Consider the following 23,034-nt stretch of genomic DNA (forward strand, 5'->3'; position numbering starts at 1 on the left):
GAAGTATCACAATATCCAAAACTATTGCCCTATAGGTCTGCTCTCTGTTTTGTACAAAATTTTATGAAGATCTTGTTACACAGAATCAGCTCTACCCTTGACTCAGCCCAGCCAGTTGAACAAGCAGGATTCCGCAGCAGCTTTAGCACAATGGACCACATTCTGGCTCTGAGTGAAGTGATTAGCAGAGCAAATGAATACCAGATGCCTCTGTGCATAGCCTTTGTTGATTTTGAAAAGGCATTTGATACAATTAGCCATTCAGCTATCTTACAAGCCTTGGATGAGCAGGGAGTTGAGGTGGATTATATCAGAGTTCTCAACAACATCTAAAATACTCTTCAGCCTTCGTTAATGTCGGTGAAGTAACTCCAGAATTCTCTATCGGAAGAGGTGTTAAACAAGGTGATCCAATCTCTCCAAAGCTATTCCCAGCTGTTTTGGAGATGGCAATGTCGAAGTTAAATTGGGAAGGAATGGGTATAAGGATCAATGGCAGAAGGCTTAACAACTTGAGATTTGCTGATGACATTGCATTACTGGAAAACGACAATGACGAACTCCAGACATTAGTCACTGATCTCGCCATGGAAAGTGAGTCAGTCGGCTTGAAGATGAACCTTTCTAAAACAAAAGTCATGTCCAACAAGTGGGTCACAGCAGGAAGTGTGAACATCAACAACATGCCGTTAGAGGTCAATGAATATGTCTATCTGGGTCAGTTGATGAATATGAAAGGTGATATGAGACATGAAATTTTTCGAAGCATTAAGCTAGGATGGCAGGCGTATGGAAGAAACTCAACTGTCTTCAGATCAAATATGCCAGTAAATCTAAAGAAAATAGTTTATGATCAGTGCATTCTACCTGTGCTGAATTACAGCTGTGAGACCTGGACACTGAACGAATTTACGAAAGGGAAATTTAGGACAGCGCAGAGAGGCATGGAAAGGTCAATGCTGGGTTTTATAAGGAAAGATTAGAAGAGAGCAGGTGACATCATATCAGTCACTAAAGTTAATGACATTCTTGGGAGAATAACCACTTTTAAATAGCAATGGGCTGGACATTTTGCTCGAAGGGAAGATGTCAGATGGACGAAGCTAGTGTTAGAATGGAGTCCAAGAGATCATCAAAGGCCTAGCGGAAGACCGCCAGACAGATGGGACAAAGACATCAAGATAATAGCTGGTGCTAACTGGCAGAGAACTGCTCGAGACCGTTCTACCTGGAGAGTTCTGCTAAAGACCTACCTGAGTTCACGACTTAAAGAGGCCACATCATGTAATGATAGAATTGGCTGATGATGATGATGAAGATGATGATTAGGCAATCCAACACCTGGTTTCTGAATCTCTGCCTAATCATAATCGCAATGAAGTGGGCCTCGATATCTGCTATTCATGTGAAATTAATCTTTGGAGCTGAATCCCAGTATGTGACCAAGGGAGTTCGCGTAACATCTAGTGTTATTAGCTTCCGTCCCCGGATGTCCGGTACTGCCAGAAATGTAAGAATGGCAGGAGAGCTGGTATGTGGTTAAAATGATACATGCAGCTCACCTTCATTGCGTGTGCCTGGAAAGAGCTGAACCGCCTCGGGATGAGGACACGAGTTCAGTTTGTTTTACCAAGGGTTTCAGTCTCACTACAACCTTGTTGTTTGAGTCGTCATTCCATAGACTGATTTAATACAACTCTCTCTCCAAACTTTTCATATCTACTGTAGTATGTGGTGAGACGGAGAACTGAACTGTAGGAATTGTAATTATAAAGTTTTTTAGTGTGTCTGTAGGATTTCACTTTTGGTTGGAACTCTGGACTCTACTGGAATTATTTTATGTAAATGCAAGAAATATTAATTTAAATATGTGTGTAATAACTTTTCTTTTAGGCAATAGGCAAGAAATATTGAACTGTATGAATATTGCAAGATGCAAGAAGTATTTTGATTCAAGAATTATGTAACTATTAAAAATGTAATTTAAGGAAACCTCAAGATTGGATTGTTAACATTGCAAGAGTGATTAAGTGATCTGTATATCATGATGTAATTTGGTAACATTAAAAAAATGTAAAGGTGCTTTAATTCGAAACAGCCTGTACCGCACGTGCGGTTATGGGTGGTGAAATAGGTGTCGCAATAGGAAATTTCGAGAAGTTGTTAACTATCTTAATATGACCATATATGGTCATGCAATTTCGTTCGCTAGAATAACAAGATTTCCTATTGGCGAAAATATAGGGAATCTAGTGGAAATTATTTCCCATTGGTCGGTTGTGATCGAGCCATTTCCGGACTTTCAGCCGGCTTCGGAAAAATCATGCGTGAGCTCGGCGTCATTTACATCCGACCGCCCTAGCTAGCGCAAGCTCGAGGGCTTCCCTCGGGAACTCCTGCCTTTCCGCGGTAAGTGTTATTTCAATGTTATTCTCAATGTTTTCTGGTTTAATTTAATTTAATTTAATTAATTTAGTTTTTCGGCATTTCCTTGCTTAATGTCATTTTTAAAGTTTTAAATTTAACGTGTCCGAGATTATTATTATTATTATTATTATTATTATTATTATTATTTATTTTCCTTAAATTGTACATGTACAATTTAGGGGTGGTAGATGGAGAAAGGGCAAGCCCCACATACACGGAAGTGCCTCCATCTCCACATGTGTACATAAACTCTTCTGAATATTTACATACAAACTTATGTAGACAATTTTAAATTTACATATTTACACTACAAACACTGTACCCTTAGAATGATAATTATCTTGATTTATCCTGAAAATATTAGAGTAAGAACACCCAGCCATTTATACTCTCACTCAGACCCCTGTATACACACTCATTCACAACCACTCACACTCACACCCGCGCACGCATACACATTCGCCCACATACACCTGTACTTGCACCCATCCTTCTTGCAATTATAATTTATACAAGTTATATACATCACATATAGGTTTATATTTACATATACATTTTCTTTACTTCGCGGAGGAAGTGAGGAAGAGGAAGTAGCTTTACCTCAGATGGTATAAGGTTCCACGTACGAGCAGGCCTTGAGTAAAACCCATTTAAATATGAGGTTGTTCTAACGAAGGGAGGGACAAGAGTAACTCCTTGGCCTCTTTTAACAGAGCGGTAATTGAGCTGCAGGCGGTGGAAAGGGGAGAGGTGTGTGTGATCTGTCAGGGATTTCCTAAGGAAGGCTACATCTATTTGTGTACATAGCGAGTTCACTGGTGGCAATGACCTGGCTGTGTTTAAGGGGATGTGTTTGTTAATTAAACGTTCTGCTCGTCGCTGGATACCTTCTAGTTTCCTCATATTTTCCGTTGTAGTTGGATGCCAGGAAGGCAGGCCATATAATAGTATGGGCCGCACAAGGGAAATATAAGCCGTTCGTAGGGCTTTACTTCTTCCTCCCGAGAGACATCTACGGACGAAACCTAGCGCCCGGTATGCCTTACACCTCACTTCCTCCACGTGTTTATTCCATTTCAGATTGTCCGTAATGTGAATACCGAGCAGTCTGATGGAGTTGGAAGTCGGCAGTTGGATTCCACATAGAGTAGGTTGGTTCTGGAGTGGTTGTTTAGCTCTGCTTAGTCTTATATATTTACACTTCTTAATATTTATATACAATCTATTTACCTCACACCACAGAGCTATACTATCCAGATCCGATTGGAATTGTACAATATCATCACTGTTTTTCATGGCTCTGTAAATGACTGTGTCATCGGCATACTGCGCCATGGTCGAATTTACACAATCCGGTAAGTCGAGAGCATAAATCGTGTACAGGAGGGGCCCTATCACACTGCCTTGAATTACTCCAGAAGTAATTGTGGTTTGGTCTGATTTGGCTCCTCCGTACACAACACATTGCGTTCGACCCACCAAAAATGACCTCAACCATGACAGCAGTTTACCCTGAATGCCGTAGTTGCTAAGTTTTAACAGAAGTCTTTGATGTGACACCTGGTCAAAAGCTTTGCTCCAGTCCAGAGTCACACAGTCTATTTGTGAGACATCAGTCTGCTCCAAAGAGAACTGCCAGTCATCAATGACTTTTGTTAGAAGTGTTGTGCAGGATTTTCCCGGAATGAAGCCGTGCTGGTTTGAGTTCAGCAGGTTTCTCTCCTTGAGAAAATCCAACATACATTTAGCAACTAGACGTTCCATACATTTACAGAACCCTGATGTTATAGAAACTGGCCGGTAATCATCTACGTTTTCCTTATCTCCATCTTTGAAAACTGGCACTACGTTGGCTTCTTTCCACTCCAAAGGTACAGACCCGGTATTAATGGAACAGTTGAAGAGAGCGCAAAGCGAGGGCGCCAAGGCGACTGCACAATTCTTGAGAATTCTTGCTGGCACTCGGTCCGGCCCGGTCGCGGCATGAGGTCTTGTTTTCAGAAGGCTCTCCTTTACTTCATTCGTTGAGAAATACAGGTTGGTTAGAGGGAAGAGAGGGGTAGATGTTGTCCTTGAATATAGCATGTTCTCTTCCTCAGTAGGGACGGAGAAGTTACTTTTAAATTTCCTATTGAAGGTGTCTGCAATTTCTTGTGGTGTGGAGACTGCCGTACCGTTATGTTTAAATACAGATGGAGCTCTGTTGCAACCTTTACTTCTGAGAAAAGCACAGAGTTCCTTGGAGTTGGTGTTGAGACTGTGGATGTAAGAATCGTAGGAATCTCTGATAGATTGTTTAGCCTTGTTCCTAGCCAGCCTGTATTTCTCCCACTCATAATCGGTTGGATTTCTTTTCCATTTCTGGTACAGGCGGTCCCTTCTTCGAATTTCTCGCACTATCTCCTTGGTAATCCATGGAGATTTCCGTCTGCTAGTTATATTTACTGTTGGTGTGGTTTCTTCTACGCATTGAAAGAAAATTTTCTTCCAGTCGTTCCATATCTTGTTTATGTCAGTACTGCAGGTGAAATCTGAGGCGAGAACGGGGAGGCGGTTGGATAGTAAAGTGGATAGATCGTTCCAGTTTGTTCGGGAAAAATTATAAACTGTTCTGGTATGGAGTTTGGGGGATGGTTTTATATGGGTCAGTGTTGCGAGGATTGCCTGATGCTCACAGAATCCAGGGATAGTATTAAGAGATTGGACGGACTGTGGTATATTACTTAGGAAAAGATCAAGGGTTGAACGTGTTGTTTGCGTAATCCGCGTGGCTTCGAACATTAACTGATGAAGGAATAAATTATAGAAAGCGGAAAGGAATTTATTGGCGAGGGGGTTATTTGGAACAGGTGCAGCATTTCTGGACCACGTAATTTCTAAGTTGAAATCACCGACAATATAAGTGGCATCGTAATTTTGTTGTACATGTTGCACACGCTCGAGAGAGAGGATTAGTTCATCGTTCATTTCCGGCGACGACTTAGGGGCGCGATAAATTGATCCAATAAGGAATTTGCGTTTGTTGCACGTCACTTCCACCCACAGTGCTTCGGCTGCTGTCTCCAGGTGATGAACTCGAGTTGGATTACATTCTGGCTTGGCTGCAATTAGAACTCCCCCTGCAGAGCGGTGGGTTCGGTCCTTACGGAACAATATCAGCGAGTCAGGGAACACTTCTGAGTCATTAATTTTGCTAGACAACCACGTCTCATTGACACATACGATGGTCGGGTGAAGGCTTTCAAGTGATGCGTGGATATTTTGTAACCGTCCAGGTCGCATAATACTGCGCGCATTGAAGGCAAAAAGTGATATATTTTTATTTACATATGTACATTTAGAATTATTCACTAAGTCACTGGGCGTATCACTGGTAACTGTAAAGAACGAGTCTGATAACAGCGGCATTTCACACTTCCAGCATAACCATATACGGGAACCGTTCTTTATTTTTCTGAATTCAGACACTGAGACATTTGCGCAGGTTCTATGGCCTTTTAGCGAGCAATTATTACAGTGGACAAATAATTGATTCCTCCTACCACTATCTCCGCAAATTGTGCACTGTTGTGGACCCGGGTTTAGTTCGATGTCCCCACTTAGGGCAAGTGCCAAGCACAGCAGTGGCTGATTATCTACAGGCAGTCTGACAACACCGCTCCCGTCCCTTCGCCGAGGCCGACCTATGGCTGCCATCCCCAGACTTTCAGCACTGCACCACGTCAAACCGTTAAGACTACATTTTTCACTCACCAATAGTTTTTCCAATAGAATTATTGCCCTAGATTCCCGCTGTTTATAATTTCAAGTTTTTCACCTTTTTTTAAAATTCAACAATTCATTCATTTGTGTTTTTGTATTCGTAATTGTATCAGCTGCTTTGTGATTTAACTTTGTTTCTTGTAAGTTTTCGTTTGTTATTTTTAATACAGTTGAGCTAGAGGGTGTTTCTTGTAAGTCTTTTCTCCCCCATAACGCCATACGTTCCCATAGACCTCATAGGGTTCCAAGCACCTTCCACTTTCCTCTCTTAGTGGTCATTTTTAGGCCTGTAAGTGTTCCCTGTATTTGATTTAATTTTGCGTATCGAAAGATACTCGTCACGTTTCCATGTTCTGATGTGAATTCACCGCCACTGCGTCATTTTCTATTTCCTTAGTCATATTATTAAGTGTCTATATTATTATTTACTACCGGTATTCCTTTATTCATATTTTATTACTTTATTATTATTATTATTATTATTATTATTATTATTATTATTATTATTATTATTATTATTTATTTGTGTACGCGAGTCTCGAGTAACCGTCACATCTACATGAATACTACATCATACATTACCTCTAATCAGCTTGTCATATTCATACATTCGTCTACCCATAACTGCACTCCAGGAAGTGGTATTTTTTGAAGATTTTCACTGCGAGTCATCCTGTTGTTCCAACAGAAGAACAGATATCGTGGCAATAAACCCAAAGCTGCGTGTGGCCTATAGGCTGGACCCAATTGTCCTGTTCGAGAACTCCAACCAACTGGTTCGTAAGGAGAAAAGAGATATGTGTTGTCCAGTTGCAAAACTGAGAAACTCTCTCGAAAACAAAATTTGTATTTATGGTGCCATTTTGTACCTAAAATGTCCTACAGCGAAGGGCAGAAATAAATCCCATTTAAATTCCAATTAAAAGATGTCGTCCTGCTGAAAAAGTTGGTATATCCACTTTCATTATTAATACAAAACTTGTCATATCTGTATCAAGGCGGATAGTAACTTATGTTAAGGTAACAACATACTGTTTCAAAACCACAATATGCACAATGTCAGGCTGAGTGGCTCAGATGACAGGTTCGATCCTGGCTCAGTTCGGGGGTATTTGAAGATGCTCAAATACGCCATCCTCGTGTCTGTAGATTTAATGGCACGTAAAAGAACTCCTGGGGGACTAAATTCCAGCAACTCGGCATCTACGAAAACCGTCAAAAGTAGTTAGTGGGATGTAAAAAGAACAACAATATTATTAAATATGGACAATACTTCTGAAAACGGAGGGAGTTAAATACAGTGTTTTTTATGATTAAATAAATTGCTAAAAGCGAATGTCCTAGTTCCTAATTCAAGCTAAACCCTTACTTGAAAACCATATGCTCATCATTGTCGTTTACACCGAAGCAAAACTGGGTATATCCAAAATACAGCAGCAAAACTCTGTATATCCGAATGACATGATTCAATTTGAACAGAATATTATGGTTCACTATATCAGAGAATTCCATGGTTAACACCAGGCAGATATAGGACCTTAATTTTTAAGTTTCTTCTTTATCGCGCAAGACATCATGAATTAGAGTTTTTTTCACTTCGTGAAAATGTTTTTACATGGACATTCTCAGTTTTGTAAGGGGACGACTCATATATAAGAGCCGTGACTTCCAAACTGAAGTGATCATACAACATCCCACCATCACTCTTCGGTGCAAGAGGTGGTGGTGGTGATTAGTGTTTTAAGAGGAAGTACTACTAGGCAACCATCCTCTATATAACACTAATCAGAGGGGAAAAATGGAAGGGATCCGACACTTCGAAAAATGAAGATATCGGCCAAAGGAAGACAAGGGCCACGAAGGGCGTGAAAATTAAAGACTCCCTAGCCCTCGCAAACCTAATAGCGTCGGGGTCGGAAAAGAACAAGAGTTGACCAAGGGAGGTCGGATAGGATATATGAAAGTGAGGAGCCTGGCACAAGTAAGTGGAAGCAATGCCAGGACTCAGCTAAGGGCCCCGTGATCGCCAACCCACGCTCCAAAGTTCAGAGCCCCTGGGGCCCGTTTTAGTCGCCTCTTACGACAGGCAGGGGATACCGTGGGTGTTATTCTACCGCCCCCACCCACAGGGGGATGCAAGAGGTAGCTTGTCAAAGTTTGTATATGACATCCTGTCAGACTTTCTGAATATTTTATATCACTAATTGCATTCTTAGTCGCAGATAATGTTTCACTTATTTAGAATTGATTTTCCGGTTTTATGATATCATACCACTAACGAAGCCGATTTATGCCTCCTCATTCATATATCAAAGTTAAAGTGAGATTTCAATGGAAATAGCGTATATCATGATGGCTCTATGCTGTGGTGTCACGTTCGGTCTTACATTTGAACTTCAACCTGGTTTACAGCCAGCAGAACTTTGTCCTCTGTGGTGTGAGGATCAATCACTACTGATTTCCATTTAGGGCAGTCGCCCAGGTGGCAGACTCCCTATCTGCTGTTTTCCTAGCTTCTTCTTAAATTATTTCATAGAAATTGGAAATTTATTGAACATCGCCCTTGGTAAATTATTCCAATCCATAAATCGCCTTCCTATAAACGAAAATTTGCTCCAAATTGTCCACTTGAATTCCAACTTTGTCTTCATATTTGTAATCTTTCCTACTTTTAAAGACACCACTCAAAATTATTCGTCTACTAATGTCTTCCCTCGCCATCTCTCCACTGACAACTCGCAACATACCACTTAGTCGAGCAGCTCGTCTCCTTTCTCCCAAGTCTTCCCAGCCCAAACTTTGGAACATTTTTGTAAGGCTGCTCATTCGTCGGAAATCGCCAAGAACAAATCGAGCTGCTATTCTTTGAATATTTTTTAATTCTTAAATCAAGTAATGCTCGTGAGCGTCCCATCCACTGGAACCATACTCTAGTTGGGGTGTTACTAAAGACTTATATGCCCTCTCCTTTACATCCTTACTACAACCCTTAAATACCCTCATAACCATGTGCAGAGATTTGTACCCTTTATTTACAATCCCATTTAAGTGATTACCCCAACGAAAATCTTTCCTTATATCAACACTGAGGTACTTACAGTGATCCCAATAAGGAACTTTCATCCCATCAACGCAGTAATTAAAAGTAAGAGGACTTTTCGTATTTGTGAAACTCACAACCTGACTTTTAACCCCGTTTTTCATCATACCATTGCCTGCTGTCCATCTCACAACATTTTCGAGGTCACGTTGCAGTTGCTCACAATCTTGTAACTTATTTATTTCTCCATACAGAATAACATCATTCGCAAAAAGCCTTACCTCTGATTCCACTCCTTTACTCATATCATTTATATATATAAGAAAACATAACGGTCCAATATTACTGCCCTGAGGAATTCCCCTCTTCATTATTGCAGGGTCAGAGATCTATTGTCTAGAATGGAACATCAGTCAAGACTGTGGAGAGTGCTTGTGTTGGTTCATCACCAGATGCAATGGATCATCTAAATAAACGCATAGACAAAATCACATCTAAATGTTGAAACGTTTTCTTGACATTTTCTTTGTTATTGTTGTTACTTTTATTATTACACTAAGATTGCTGGCTATCATTTGTGTTCCAAGTGCATGTACAGTATTTCTCTTCTGTTATATACAAACGTAAGGCATACTTGCAGATTATTTTCCACTGTATACACACATAATCTTTAAAACCTTAAGTTATAACAATAAAACATTGTTTTTAACAGATGAACTTGCATATACGTAGTGTATACCATGAAATAAGCCCAAAAATAATGATTTTCCTCTCTCCTGAAAAATTACTGATTTAGTGGTTAAATCCTTGTTCCCGGAGATCTGTACTATGATAGTAGTAATAAAAATGAATAAATGTCACAATACTTAAGAGCAGCTACTCTATGCGGCAGAAGTAAACGACACTGACATTGTTGCTCGCGTGATTTGTGTTTCCCGAGCAACTAGGTATTTATTTATTGTATATAATAATTTAACATTTTGTGAATTCAGATGTACGTTCCCATTTTCGCTCGTCGCTGTAACACACACAATGGGCTCATAATGCACATTGGACGATCAAGCTAAGCTCATACGAGGTGTATGCATAAGTTCTTGCCGGTTTTCGTGGTAAAGAAAACACGTCATTTTTAAGGGAAATTCATTTTTTGTTTATTCAAAATATTGGCCATCGACTTCTACAACACCTCACCCATCTTTCAGGTAATTTATGAATACCTTGCCACAAAACTGCTTGTCTTTTGCGGCAATCCATTTGTCGAACCATTATCCAACTTCCTGAAATTGCTGAAGTCCTGCTCTGCGAGCGCGTGGCCCATAGATGCGAAGAGGTATTAGTCATATGGCGCTATGTCCCTTCGAAGCGACTTCAAGGTGTCTTTTACTGGTTTTGCTGTGAGAGACGGCGCATTGTCGTAAAACAAAATCACTTTGCCCTGTCTCCTGGCCCATTCCGGTCGTCTTTTGATCAATGCGTGAGTTAAATTAGTCATTTGTCGGCGATAGAGCTGTGCATTAACGGTTTCGCCGGGCTTGAACAGTTCATGATACACAATACCGCTCTGGTCCCACCAGCCACAAAGCACTGTCTTTCATATTGAAATCACCATGTTTAAGTTGTCAAAACCATGTCTCACGTGTTTTAATCGATGGAGCGTGTTCACTGTATGTTTTTACCAGAAAACGGTGACTTTCCACAGGCTTTTTCTTTTGATTGAATAATAAAAGCAATGCGTGCCGCAAATGTTCTTTTCAGTCACAAACGTCGACAGGATCAGTGAATGATGCAACACAGAGGCTGGTGTTTGGCGGACTCATCTTATGTGTTGGTACGTTAATGTCAGACGAACAAAATGACGTACGCTGCGTACTGCTCGTCGGCGCCATCTCTTAGTGAAACCGGAAAAGACTTACGCATACACCTGGTATATCTCATTTCTCGACGTCTCTTACGTTGTCTTACTTACGGGCTTGTAATTCCTGGTCCTTACAAACCGCCTCGCAGAGAACGGGATGCTCCGCGTGCTTAGCCTTGCAGTCCTCGCACGTCATGCCAGCTTAACATGAAACAGAATAGACGATAACAATTTAAAACATGAAGAGAAATGTACGGATGACCAGAGACTGGAAAGAAAATATTCATCCATTGTGATCATTTCTTATAAATGCAGTTAGTTGATACTCGTTATAACACAAAATGATAAAGGTGTTCTAATAATTTAAAGGTTAGAAAATAATATTAATAATAACAGTATAATTATGTATATACTGCCCGACAAACAATATTGAAATACCCAGAAGAAGTGATCAGATGTCAATGTAAGTTCGTACACGTACATAGCATCGGCGGATATGTAAATCATTAGAGTTGCGATTCTCAGTGGTACGTAGAACGGCCACCAGAGTGCACCAGACCTGGTAGAGTAAATAAGAGGCGTGGACAGCGTCAGACGTTGAATGGTCGCTGTGAAAGATACGGAGATGCTGCGTAATCAGGTGAGACAGCGTTATCAGCACCTGACAGAGTTTGAAAGCGGCCTCATTGTAGGTCTCTATTTGGGCGACCGGTCGAATCGTGCAGTATCGAGATTTGTGGGGCATTCGGATGTCGTCAAGGTTCCGGTCGACCATGTCTCGCCAACACAAGGGAGGTTCGCCGTATTAAGCACATCTGCGCCTGCCAGTATCATCCCGCACCATTGGTCGGAGACTAGCAGCACCTGCTGCCGTTAACACCACAACATAAACGGCTGCGTTCGGAGTGGTGCTGTGACTGCTGGTGATGGGTGTCGCATTGTCGCGGTTCTGCACTACCCCGAGTGTCCATTGTTCGCGAGTATGGCGGCAATTTGGGGACAGGTCCTATTCTTGAAATGTTTTGCACGGGCAGCCCGCTGTTACTCCTGAGGCACCTGGTATGACTGTCCGAGAGTGTTTGGCTCACCTGGTAAAGGCGTCTGGATGTGGGATGATCACGGGAATGAAGTAGCGAGTGGCACATAGTCTACTCCTGTCTAATAACACCAAAAGAACTCCTCAAGGATTAACGTCTCCATTGGACGGGCGAATCACCATCAACAGTGCCATATGAACCATGCGAAGAGGTTTGGAATTGAATCCAGGCTGTAAGCACGCAATCTGCTGATTAGAAATTGGATACCACCACCTCCCCCGGGATTCGATCCGGCTGACTTGACGCCTTAACGATCATGAACTCCAGGTGGCGTATGCTTTTAGGTCACGGCTGCTATTAACTGAGGGAACCCTGGCAGCACAGACATTCTGCGTCCTCGTATGTTACCTCTCATGCGACAGTGTCGTGGTGCCATTTTTAAATAGGACAATGCTCGTCCACACACGGCACGTGTCTCTGTGGACTGTCTGCGTGATGCTGAGGTACTCCCTTGGACAGCAAGATCCCCGACAAAACATGTGTGGGACCAGATCGGACGCCAACTCCGTTCCAGTGCCAGTATCCAGGATATCAAGGACCAGTTACAACACTTGTGGGCCACCTTGTCTCAGCAGCTGCTTTATAACCCCCTTCCCAATCGAATCACTGAATGCATCCAGTCCAGAGGATGGACTTGTACCGCTGAGTTCTTTGTAAATTTCACCCGATGTCGTAATCCTTGAAATAACATCACACACCTTCTCAACACGCGAAGTTCCATTTCGTTTCCTTCTGGGTGCAGGCAATGTTAGGCAGACTCCACGTCTAACGCTAGTATGTACAGACTGGGGCAAAAGGTGTGGATGACGAATCCCGACATGTTTGTGGTCCTCCTAGAATTGAACATGACCGAAAATCCATTTCCCATATGTTCCTTATTTTGAAATCAGGCGTACAAGATGAATATAAATACAACTAAAACAAAAGTAATCGAGTGCAGTCGAATGAAGTCATGTGATGCAAGAAATATTAGATTAGGAAATGAAGGACCTCAATATTGTTACTTGGATAGTAATATGACTAACACTGGCAGAAATGGGGAGGACACAAAATGCAGACTAGCACAAAAGGAAGGCCTTTCTTAAGAAAATAAATTTACTCACTTCGAATAGTTATATAGTAATTAGAATGATGTTCCTGAAGCATGGACGATAAGTAGCTCAAAATTAAAGAGAATAGAAGTTTTTGAAATGTGGTGTTGCAGACGAATGCTCAAGATAAGATGGGTAGGTTGAATCACGAAAGAAGAGATACTGAATCGAATTGGCTAACTTTGACCAGAAGAAGAGACATAATGATGCGACATATTTTAACACACTCAAGACTTGTTTAGTTCATTTCTTAAGGAAGTGTAGGCGGTAAGAAGGGTTGTTTAACTAGCCTTTTAAAATAGTTTTAAATAACTTGGACATTTATTGAATATCTCCCTTGATAAAATGTTCCAATCTCTAACTCCTCTTCCTATAAACGAATATTGTCCCAATTTCTCCTCTTGAATTCAAACTTCATCTCCATATTGTGATCTTTCCTACTTTTAAGAACACTACTCAAACGTATTCGCCTACTAATGGCATTCTACGCTATATCTCCACTGACAGCTTTGAACATACCACTTAGTCCATCAGCTCGCTCCACTTCTCCCAATACTTTACAATATATTTGTAACGCTACTCTTTTATCGGAAATAACCGACAACAAATCGAGCTGCTTTTATTTGGAATCATACTCTAGTTGGGGTTTTACCAGATACTTAAACGCCCTATCTTTTATATACTTACTCATCATCATTACCACCATCATCATCGTTCACCACCTCGAGTTGCCCGGGTGTGATGTACGAGCCCCCTCCATATTTGTCTCTTCATGAACCACTGTTCTCTCGTGATCTTCTTCCAGTCTTGTCCTCTCTCCTCGACATCTCTCTTCACCAGATCGGTCCATTTTCCTCTGGGTCTGCTCACTAGCCGTTTTCCTTTCATATTCTCTTCTTGCACTCATCCTCCTTACATGGTCAAACCACTTCAGTCTTGCTTCCTGAATCCTCTGTAGTAGAGAGTCTGCTATTCCACCTCCTGTCGGACGTTTTCATTCCTGAACTTGTCCTTCCTGGTCTTCTGTATCACGGTGCGGAGGAACTTCATTTCTACAGCTCGAATATCCTCATGCAGAAAGAATCAATTTTCAAGGCAGATGGCTCATCTGCGAGAAGAAGAAGCCTTTTCTTTGTGCGTTCGTGTCCTTGGAGAAAATTGTATTCTTCATCATGCTCAGTAATTTTCAGAAACCTTATGAGAAATGTGTGGTGGTACACACTGTGAGCACACACTGTGGTAGTGCAATGATCGTGTCGTTTTTCCAGAACAAGCAGAACAACGTGCAAATATGGAAGTGTTTTGATATTTCCTTTAGGTATAACTTTCTGTTTATCCCAATTACATATTTCATTTATCTCTACTTCTCTAAGTATCATTACTTACGCTGTATTACGCCGTCTTCTTCGCCGAAACAAATCTTTCCGCAGTGAAGTGAAAAGTTCCCCTTCTTTAGGTCCCTCAGACATTCGGCGCATGTCATAGGGGCTAAATCTGAACAGAAAAAAAAACATTCGTTAGTACTAATGATACACAACTTGATAGAATAGAACCGTGACAAAATATACCAGGTTCTAAGTTAATAGACTAGCGAATGGTGAGAAAATATGCATTTATTGTAATTAAGGTCGTATACTAAACTATAAGTTTAGTAACAAATATATATATTCAAATAGATTTTACAGAAAGGAAAGTTTGAAATAGGTTTAGAGCAGTGCGATTTACAACTCAGTGGGTGAAGTAGAAAGGCAAATTCACAGCCTTGCGGTGGCCAGAGCACTCTTTAACATGTGCTTGCAGTGCGTCATTTGTTTAAAAATGAAGGTAGCAATATGCTTCACTGTAAGCATTAAAACTATTTAGAGATTTGATTCAACTTTCGAAAAAAATTCTAGCTGATGGATAACATGAACATATTTCTATATGTTTATTAATAATGATTTTTATGGTGTAAAATGTACTAAGAATCATCATACAGTCCACATACCTCACTAATATGATTATGTTTCCAATAAATGTTTGAATTATATTTATAGAAAAACATTTAAACATGGCACAGATTTTGTAGTTTAAATCCCATTGTTTACTTTGCAAACTGTTGTTTTAATAATATTTCTACTTTATTGCAGGCTATTTCAAACCCCGTATATGCTGTTCCAAATTGTCAAGTTCACTTTTAATTTGGAGATTGTTTTAACTCCTCTAACCTCACTCCCCACCTCCTGGGTACGGCCTTCATTGTAATAATTTCTTACACATGCCGTTACTTGCCACTGGTTTTTAGAAATTTTATAAAACAATAAGAAATATTTTCTAACATGTATCTTTTATCAGGTGTAATACTGTTACCATATGTAGTTCATAAATGTATTAGTCATAATTAGTTTCGGCACACTGAAGAACCTAACAATTACAAGCTTAACAGAGGAGAAAACGGCCAATATTCATTCGATTGTTAAATATGCTACAAATGGTGCACATATCCCAGTATTGACATGCTTCCTGGCAACCAAAAGTAACTTAAATAATATCAAAATTATAATTATAACATTTTAAAATAAAATGTTCAAAATGTTCCATCTCTTTAGCAACATATCCCTGTTTCCCACATAAATTCCAAGTTTATAAGAATGTTCGTATTTTTCCCTTTTTAAGTGTGTATCAAACCTCCCCGTACAAAATAAAAATCACTTAGCCTACACATACTGTGATTTTCATATTTTTATCGAGTGTCCTGCTCCATGGCTGAATGGTTAGCGTGCTGGCCTTTGGTGACAGGGGTCCCGGGTTCGATTCCCGGCAGGGTCGGGAATTTTAACCATAATTGATTAATTTCGCTGGCACGGGGGTGAGTGTATGTGTCGTCATCATTACCATTTCATCCTCATCACGACGGGCAGGTCGCCTACGGGAGTCAAATCGAGAGACCTGTATCTGGCGAGGCGAACTTGTGCTCGGACACTCCCGGCACTCAAAGCCATACGCCATTTCACTTTTATTATCGAGTTTTAATTCTAAGCACTTGAAAATATTTGTTCTTTTTGTAAATAAATATATTATATAAAATGTAATATAAATGCTATTGACTTGAATGAGGTAAAGCTTGTAATATAACACCAGGGGAGGAAACCCTAAAAAATTCATCATCTTGGTTGCCAAGAAGCATGCCAGTACTGGAATATGTGCAGCATTTGTCAATAAGGTTTGCAGCATATTTAACAATTGAATGAATATTGGCCTTTTCTTCCTCTTTTAAGCTCCAGTTATAACAAAAAAGTATAATCTACTTACAGATCTGAGACACTACAGCAGAATTGGATGTCCTAAATAAATCGCTATTTTCATCCTCATGGCAATATGAACAGGCTGGGGTGAAAGGTATGGACCTGTTTCAGGTCTCCCTGAAATTTAAAATGACCGAAAATCCAGTTTCGAAATATTCCCTATTTTGAAGTCAGTCTTTGGCAAATCATATTGTACCCTTATGGCTGCAATAGAAACTAGCAAGTGCAGCTTCGCCAGCGTGATGGAGACCTACAACTCTAAGCGACTGCCCTTGCGCCATCTGGGCGCACATAATGAAATTCAAACAAACGGGGAATTGCAGACGTGTAAACTGAACGTTATATCCGAAGGGTAATTTGAAACCGAGGAATGAATACTACTTCACCCATGCACGATATGTCCAGTCATGATGGTGGATTCAACAATATTCGGCATCAGTTTATTGACTGAAAGTCTTGTCCCGTTGCAGAGGGAAGGAGGATTCAGATACCTGAGAAGGAAATCGGTGCCACAATCGTCCTCTCGAAGATGTTGGAGGGTACTCCAGCTGACTTGACTGTAAGTTGTTCAAAACTCCGTCGTATAGCTGATAGCCTCATCTGTATATATGCCGTGCAGATAGACTTGTAAATGTGTAGAACACCGGGTAATTGATTGCTGATGACGAAGTCAGTTTCATTTCTTGGAACAAAAATTACTCATTTACACAGCCAAGAGTGATCGGTGAATTGCTGTACCGCAGATCTCTGCCTCCCGTCCATTTGGCTGGGCATCCTCTTTGACTTGTATTACCTACCTTTTAGACGTCGCCCAGCGACAGCGAATCTATGTACTTAATCTTGGTAACAGTACATTTGGTTTTCACATCCTAACACTTGTTTTCCGAAGGTTTCTCTTTCATAACTCACCAACGAAAGGGAAAATGAAAAATCCGGCTTCGAGGTGCATTCGGAACCCCTTCCACCTACCTGTGTTCTAAATCTCAGATCTCTGTGTGCCGTAGATTTGGTTGGACATCGCGCACACAGGCAGACACTTCCTTTTATTATTATAGACTACTGGCCTGTCGTAGCAGTAGCTGAGTATGGATTATTTGGGAAACTATTGGAGGGTATTTCAGTTGTTTCTGGATTAAGAGTGGAGTTGATAGAATTTTCAGAAAGAATTATGTTCGCAAGACTTGAATCTATCAAATAAAGATCACCATATCATGGTCGGCAACTTTCAGCAAGCACTACATTTTGTGTACATTATTAAGCATATCAAAATAAATGAGTGGTAGTGTATATCTCATTTCTGTTTGCAACTTACGCACTGATTCGCTCGTTTTATTGATGAGACAGACCTCGTCACAGTCAACTTTATCGCCCTCCGCATGTTTCCTCTGACAGTCTTCGCATGGGTTGACAGCTTAAACATGAGACAGAAAATTGTTTAGTAAACTAATGATAGAACGTAAAAGGACCGTGAAAGAAAATAACATGTAATCCTCCAGTCATGGACGACCAACAACTGTAGGTAAAATATTCAGTTATAATATTAATTTCATACATATGCGGTTAGATGTGGGTACTTATAACACAAACTACTGAAGATGTTCTACAAATATAAAGTTTAGGAAAGAAACATTAAATTATAGTCTACTTATATATCTGCAGTATTAAGGCAGAAACCTATATATTCATCCTAATCCCAGCATGTATACTTCATGTGCCCTAGAATTTCAAACTATCCAAATTCCAGTTCAGAAATATTCTCCTCTCTGAAATTAGTCTTTGCCATAAGTTATATATAAAATTAGAGTTCTGTCTGTACTTTACACAAAATTTAAAAATAATGGCATCTCTATATCGGTCGTCCCCACAGTAACAAGGGAATGCACTTTTTCATTTTCCATTATCTCTGTCTGTCTGTCTGTCTGTCTGTCTGTCTGTCTGTCTGTCTGTCTGTATGTATGTATGTATGTATGTATGTATGTATGTATGTATGTATGTATGTATGTATGTACGTGGATCAGGAGAAAATGGCTGAAGATAATATAATGCAAATCGGTATCTAAAGTCGGGGAATGAGGCACTACAATCTAGACTAGAAATTATTTTATTCACGCTGAGTAAAATTGTAGTTTAGGGAAGGCCTAAATTTTAATTCTCAAATAACTATAGACAAATACTACATAACTAAAGTCATATAGAATTTAATTTAACATCATTTATATATATATTTTATGATAACAGAGATATTCACGAATTTAGATTTTTTTGCTGTATCTATAAATTATATATGCCAAGCCATGAGAAAGTGGTGAAGACAATTTAGTGAAAATCGGTGTGTAATGTCTGGGAATAAATCACTACAGTCTACGCTATAAATAATTTTATTCACCCTGGATGAAATGGTAGTTTAGGGGAAGGCGGATTAAATGTAATATTTAGGTGCCTATGTTATTATTCACTGTAATAAAATCTTGGCCACATCGTGTACACGATTCTATCTAGAATTCTGTATCACACTTAGAATTCCGTAGCGAAGCTCGGTTACACCAGCTAGTAAGTTGTGTATTAGATGTATCGTAGCCTGCATTCCTTTCGCAAAAAACCGCGATATGGTGAATTTCTATACATAATGATCCTATAGGAAATGGGAAGTATTCGTTCCCTTCATTTTTAAAAATTTATTTTATCTCATTTGACGTCAATTCATAACAAAGAGTAAAATATTAAGATTAGCATTAGCGAAGATTGTCCTGGCAATAATGATATCACAGCAAAGTGTTCACCAGTGGATTGAACAGTTCAAAAGGTGTCGCAGTCACTGACGAGTGACTGTAGATGACGTGGCAAACCACGTGCACAATGGCCATGGTTCTGCATATGAAATCACAACTTTCACAAAGTCCTTTAAAGATGGGGTCCAAAACAACTCAATGAAGAGCACAAGCGCCAGCACCTACTGGACCGTCATGCTAACGAAGATGAAACGTTTGTGAGACGGATCATCACTGGAGATGAAACATGGGTTCACCATTTCGAACCAGAGAGCAAACGTGAAAGCGTAGAATGCAACCATCCGCTGTGGCAAAACATTTTCTCCGTATTGTGCTGAAAATCTTCTATGAACTTCCGCTCCTGGTACACCCTCAGACCACAAAAGAATGCATTACGGAACGCTGTGCTTCCTTGCTGCAAACAGAGAGAGGCGCGGCCATCTTTACGTCGGAACAGCGCAAGCTGTACTGATCTGATAACGCTAAAATCTACCACAGACCTAGACAACGGTGCCATCTAGCGGCTGGTGAGTACACACGCCATAGAACCAAACTAAAGACAATTAGAACAAAATTACAGATACTTATTGACTTGCCCTCGTACGATGCAAATAGTTACAGGGAAAACTTGATAAATCGCTGTTGATTCATTTGACTGTTTTAGCTCTTCTTTGAAAGTTGGCATATATACCTGAAATGTGTTTCTTATTTGGAGATCTAGTGCAGTTGACCGGATAGTCCTATGCGTCAAGCTGGAGGCCCACAATGTTGGCATTATGTGATCGGGTTACATTTGAAGTACAATACACGTATACAATAAGAGGTAACACTACTGTAGTGGAGTTGTGCAGGCTGGAAATTGAATTTGAGTCTTGTGATCCATTTGGGAACGATGGGATTAATATTTTGGAGCGTCAACTGTCTTTTTAATGCTCTCATCGTCCGCCACCCTGCCTGAACTTGTGTGCAGCGTGTTAAACGGTGCAGTATGGTGTTTTCTTCTTTCTTGCATATAGTGCGACTTGGATTGTCCATCATACGGATACGATGTAATTTGTTGATAGTTGGAATCAGTTCATTCGCTACCACACCACTGTTCACTTAATATGTTTGGAAGGACTTTATAATTAATGTTCCTGCATACTCGATTCCACGACGAATATGTTGGCATATTGCATTCTCCGATGGAGTGACAACAATCTACATTTCTCGCTTTGTAATACGCCTCTGAGCGAGTTAATGTCCACTTTATCATTTTCTGAATACGGCTGAAAAATGTGATCCCTAAGACTCTCACTTCTTCCTCAATGTTAAGCCAATTTGGAGGGGTGAATATGCTACATTTGTCTTAACCTATTACAAACATGTGCGAATTTTTGTGTTCAAGCTTGTGTTAGAATATCTAGTATACTGTGTTAAGTAACCACTCGAAATTCTATTAGCAGTTAGCAATAATATTGTCATCGTCGGTATAGGCGTAAACCTCTATGTACCTGTAGCAGCAGAGCACTGAGATAAAACAAACAGATTCACCAACAGTGGACAACCTTGTCGTACACCTTCATAGATGTTTATAGGTCAGGTAAGATAACCGTTAAAAGATAAAGTTGCTCCTTGCAGGACATCCCTAGTGATTGTGATGAATTTTTCTACAAATCCTAGGGCTCTAAGTGTTTCAATTAGGTAGGCATGATTGACTCGATCAAAAGCATTGTTAAAGCCTAGAGTAATTGGAAGTTCCCTTTTCCTTTTGATCGAGAATTCGCTCACTCTGTCTCGAATAGCGCACACTGTATTAATGATGGATCTACCCGAAGCTCCACATGATTGTGTGTTGGTATACAGCGTCTCCCATGAAAGTACTTAACGTTCGTTTCAGATATCTAATAAGTATTTTGCAATCAAAGTTTAGCGAGGAGACACAATCAGTCCACCATTTAGGGGTTTTATGACTAACTCTTATTCAAGTGCATCATTTAGAGCACAGACGAGTTGTTCTTGTATAATCGACCAGAAAGTGAGAGTAGGCTCTTTCTTCCTTGCTCAGATGGGAGCTGAGATCTTGTTGGCAGTTTGCTTCTTCCTTCAAAGTCTGTTCAAACAGTGAATGAAGTAGTTTTCAAGTGATGACCCGTGCTCTTCTCTCCTGTTTCTGAATGCTCGTTTCACGACCTCTTCTTTGTTCTCGTACTGTGTGGTATAGTCAAGGTGCTCCAGTAGCTCTGTTGTGTTCACCTCTGGAAAACACTGTTGATAGGTTAAGGGATTCTTTTTAATGACGCAAGCATTTACAGTAGAGTTCCGTTGTATGATAAAGTTGACGTCTTCGTTCGGCACTGTATCTTTTCAATAATTACATACTGCTTGGTTTCGCGTACCTCAGCCACCAGTCGAGTGTGTGTTCTTCCGTGTGAAACTGTTCCTTCAGATCTTTGTTGACTTTCCACATGCCCCTTCCATTCGGTGTTCCAAGCACCGGTTGCCATATTTCACATATATACGCACAATGATCTGAAAATTCTGCTGGGCATACGTCAGTGTCCCGTACATATTCCTGTAAATTCTTCCTAACGTATATCATTTCAAGGCGAAAGGCACCAGTGCCACAGTAAGTAGGTATAGCTTGGATCTCTTGTTGGTTTTTTTTGGTTTTTGTTTTGATTGTAATTCCCATGTGTCCTCTAGCTGGAGGCCTTGTGCTAGTTCGGATAATTTGGGACAGCCTTGAAACCGACCACTCTGATCTTTTGCAGGCGGAACAGAATTAAAATCACCTCCTAGCATCATTCTCCCCGTATTTTTCTGAAACAGACGTATCATGTCTGTGGCACAAAACTGTTTATGCACAAATCTTCCCTGGGGCTGTGATAGTTCATAAATGTTAGCAGTCAATAAAACATCGACACAACACCTAACTAAACATACAAGAATCGACCTTGAGCTAGTCCAACAAGAGCCTGCATAAAGATCAAATTGATAATTGTCTAAGCATCCCTACCCTATACCCAATATATATATATATGGAGAGAGGGAGAGAGAGAGAGAGAGAGAGAGAGAGAGAGAGCTAACAAGCAGAAATGTTATGTGAACGTGAAACGAAACATGTTTAACTCACAAACAGCTTTCTACGACAACCGGATAAGGAGATAATTAATTTTTCAGTTAAGGGCTGTTTTCACCCTCAACGTATTTTTTACTTTAAACGTCATTTAAAGCATCATCCAAAACTTTTTTAAGGGCTCGATGTCATTTTTACCCCGAAACTTTGAAAATAATCAGTCGGGGATGAGTTGATATATACCATCGGTTAAAAGAAAATTTTTGATAAATTTCAAACTCAAAATCAGTTTTCTAGGACCATCGCTTCAAGAGATATTAAATTTTTAATTTGCGGATTGTTTTTACACCCGACCTATTTTCTACTCTAAAAGTAATTAAAGTATCCTTCTAGACTTTTTACCGTCACAAATGACTTTTTCCTCCAAAATGTTGAAAAGAGACAGTCAGGGTAAGTTGTTATATATCACCTGCTAGAGGACAATTTTTGGCAAATTTTAAGTAAAAAGTCAGTGTTCTGCAACGATCAGTTTGAAAGATGTTGATTTTTTAAATTAAGGGGCGTTTTCACCCCGTCCCTAACATGAGTACTTTGACGTCCTCTGAGTTTAAGCCTGCACTTTTACCGAGTGTGTGAGTTAGTTCAGGTTATT

This window comes from Anabrus simplex, chromosome 10 (assembly GCF_040414725.1).
Source record: "Anabrus simplex isolate iqAnaSimp1 chromosome 10, ASM4041472v1, whole genome shotgun sequence".
NCBI lineage: Eukaryota > Metazoa > Arthropoda > Insecta > Orthoptera > Tettigoniidae > Anabrus > Anabrus simplex.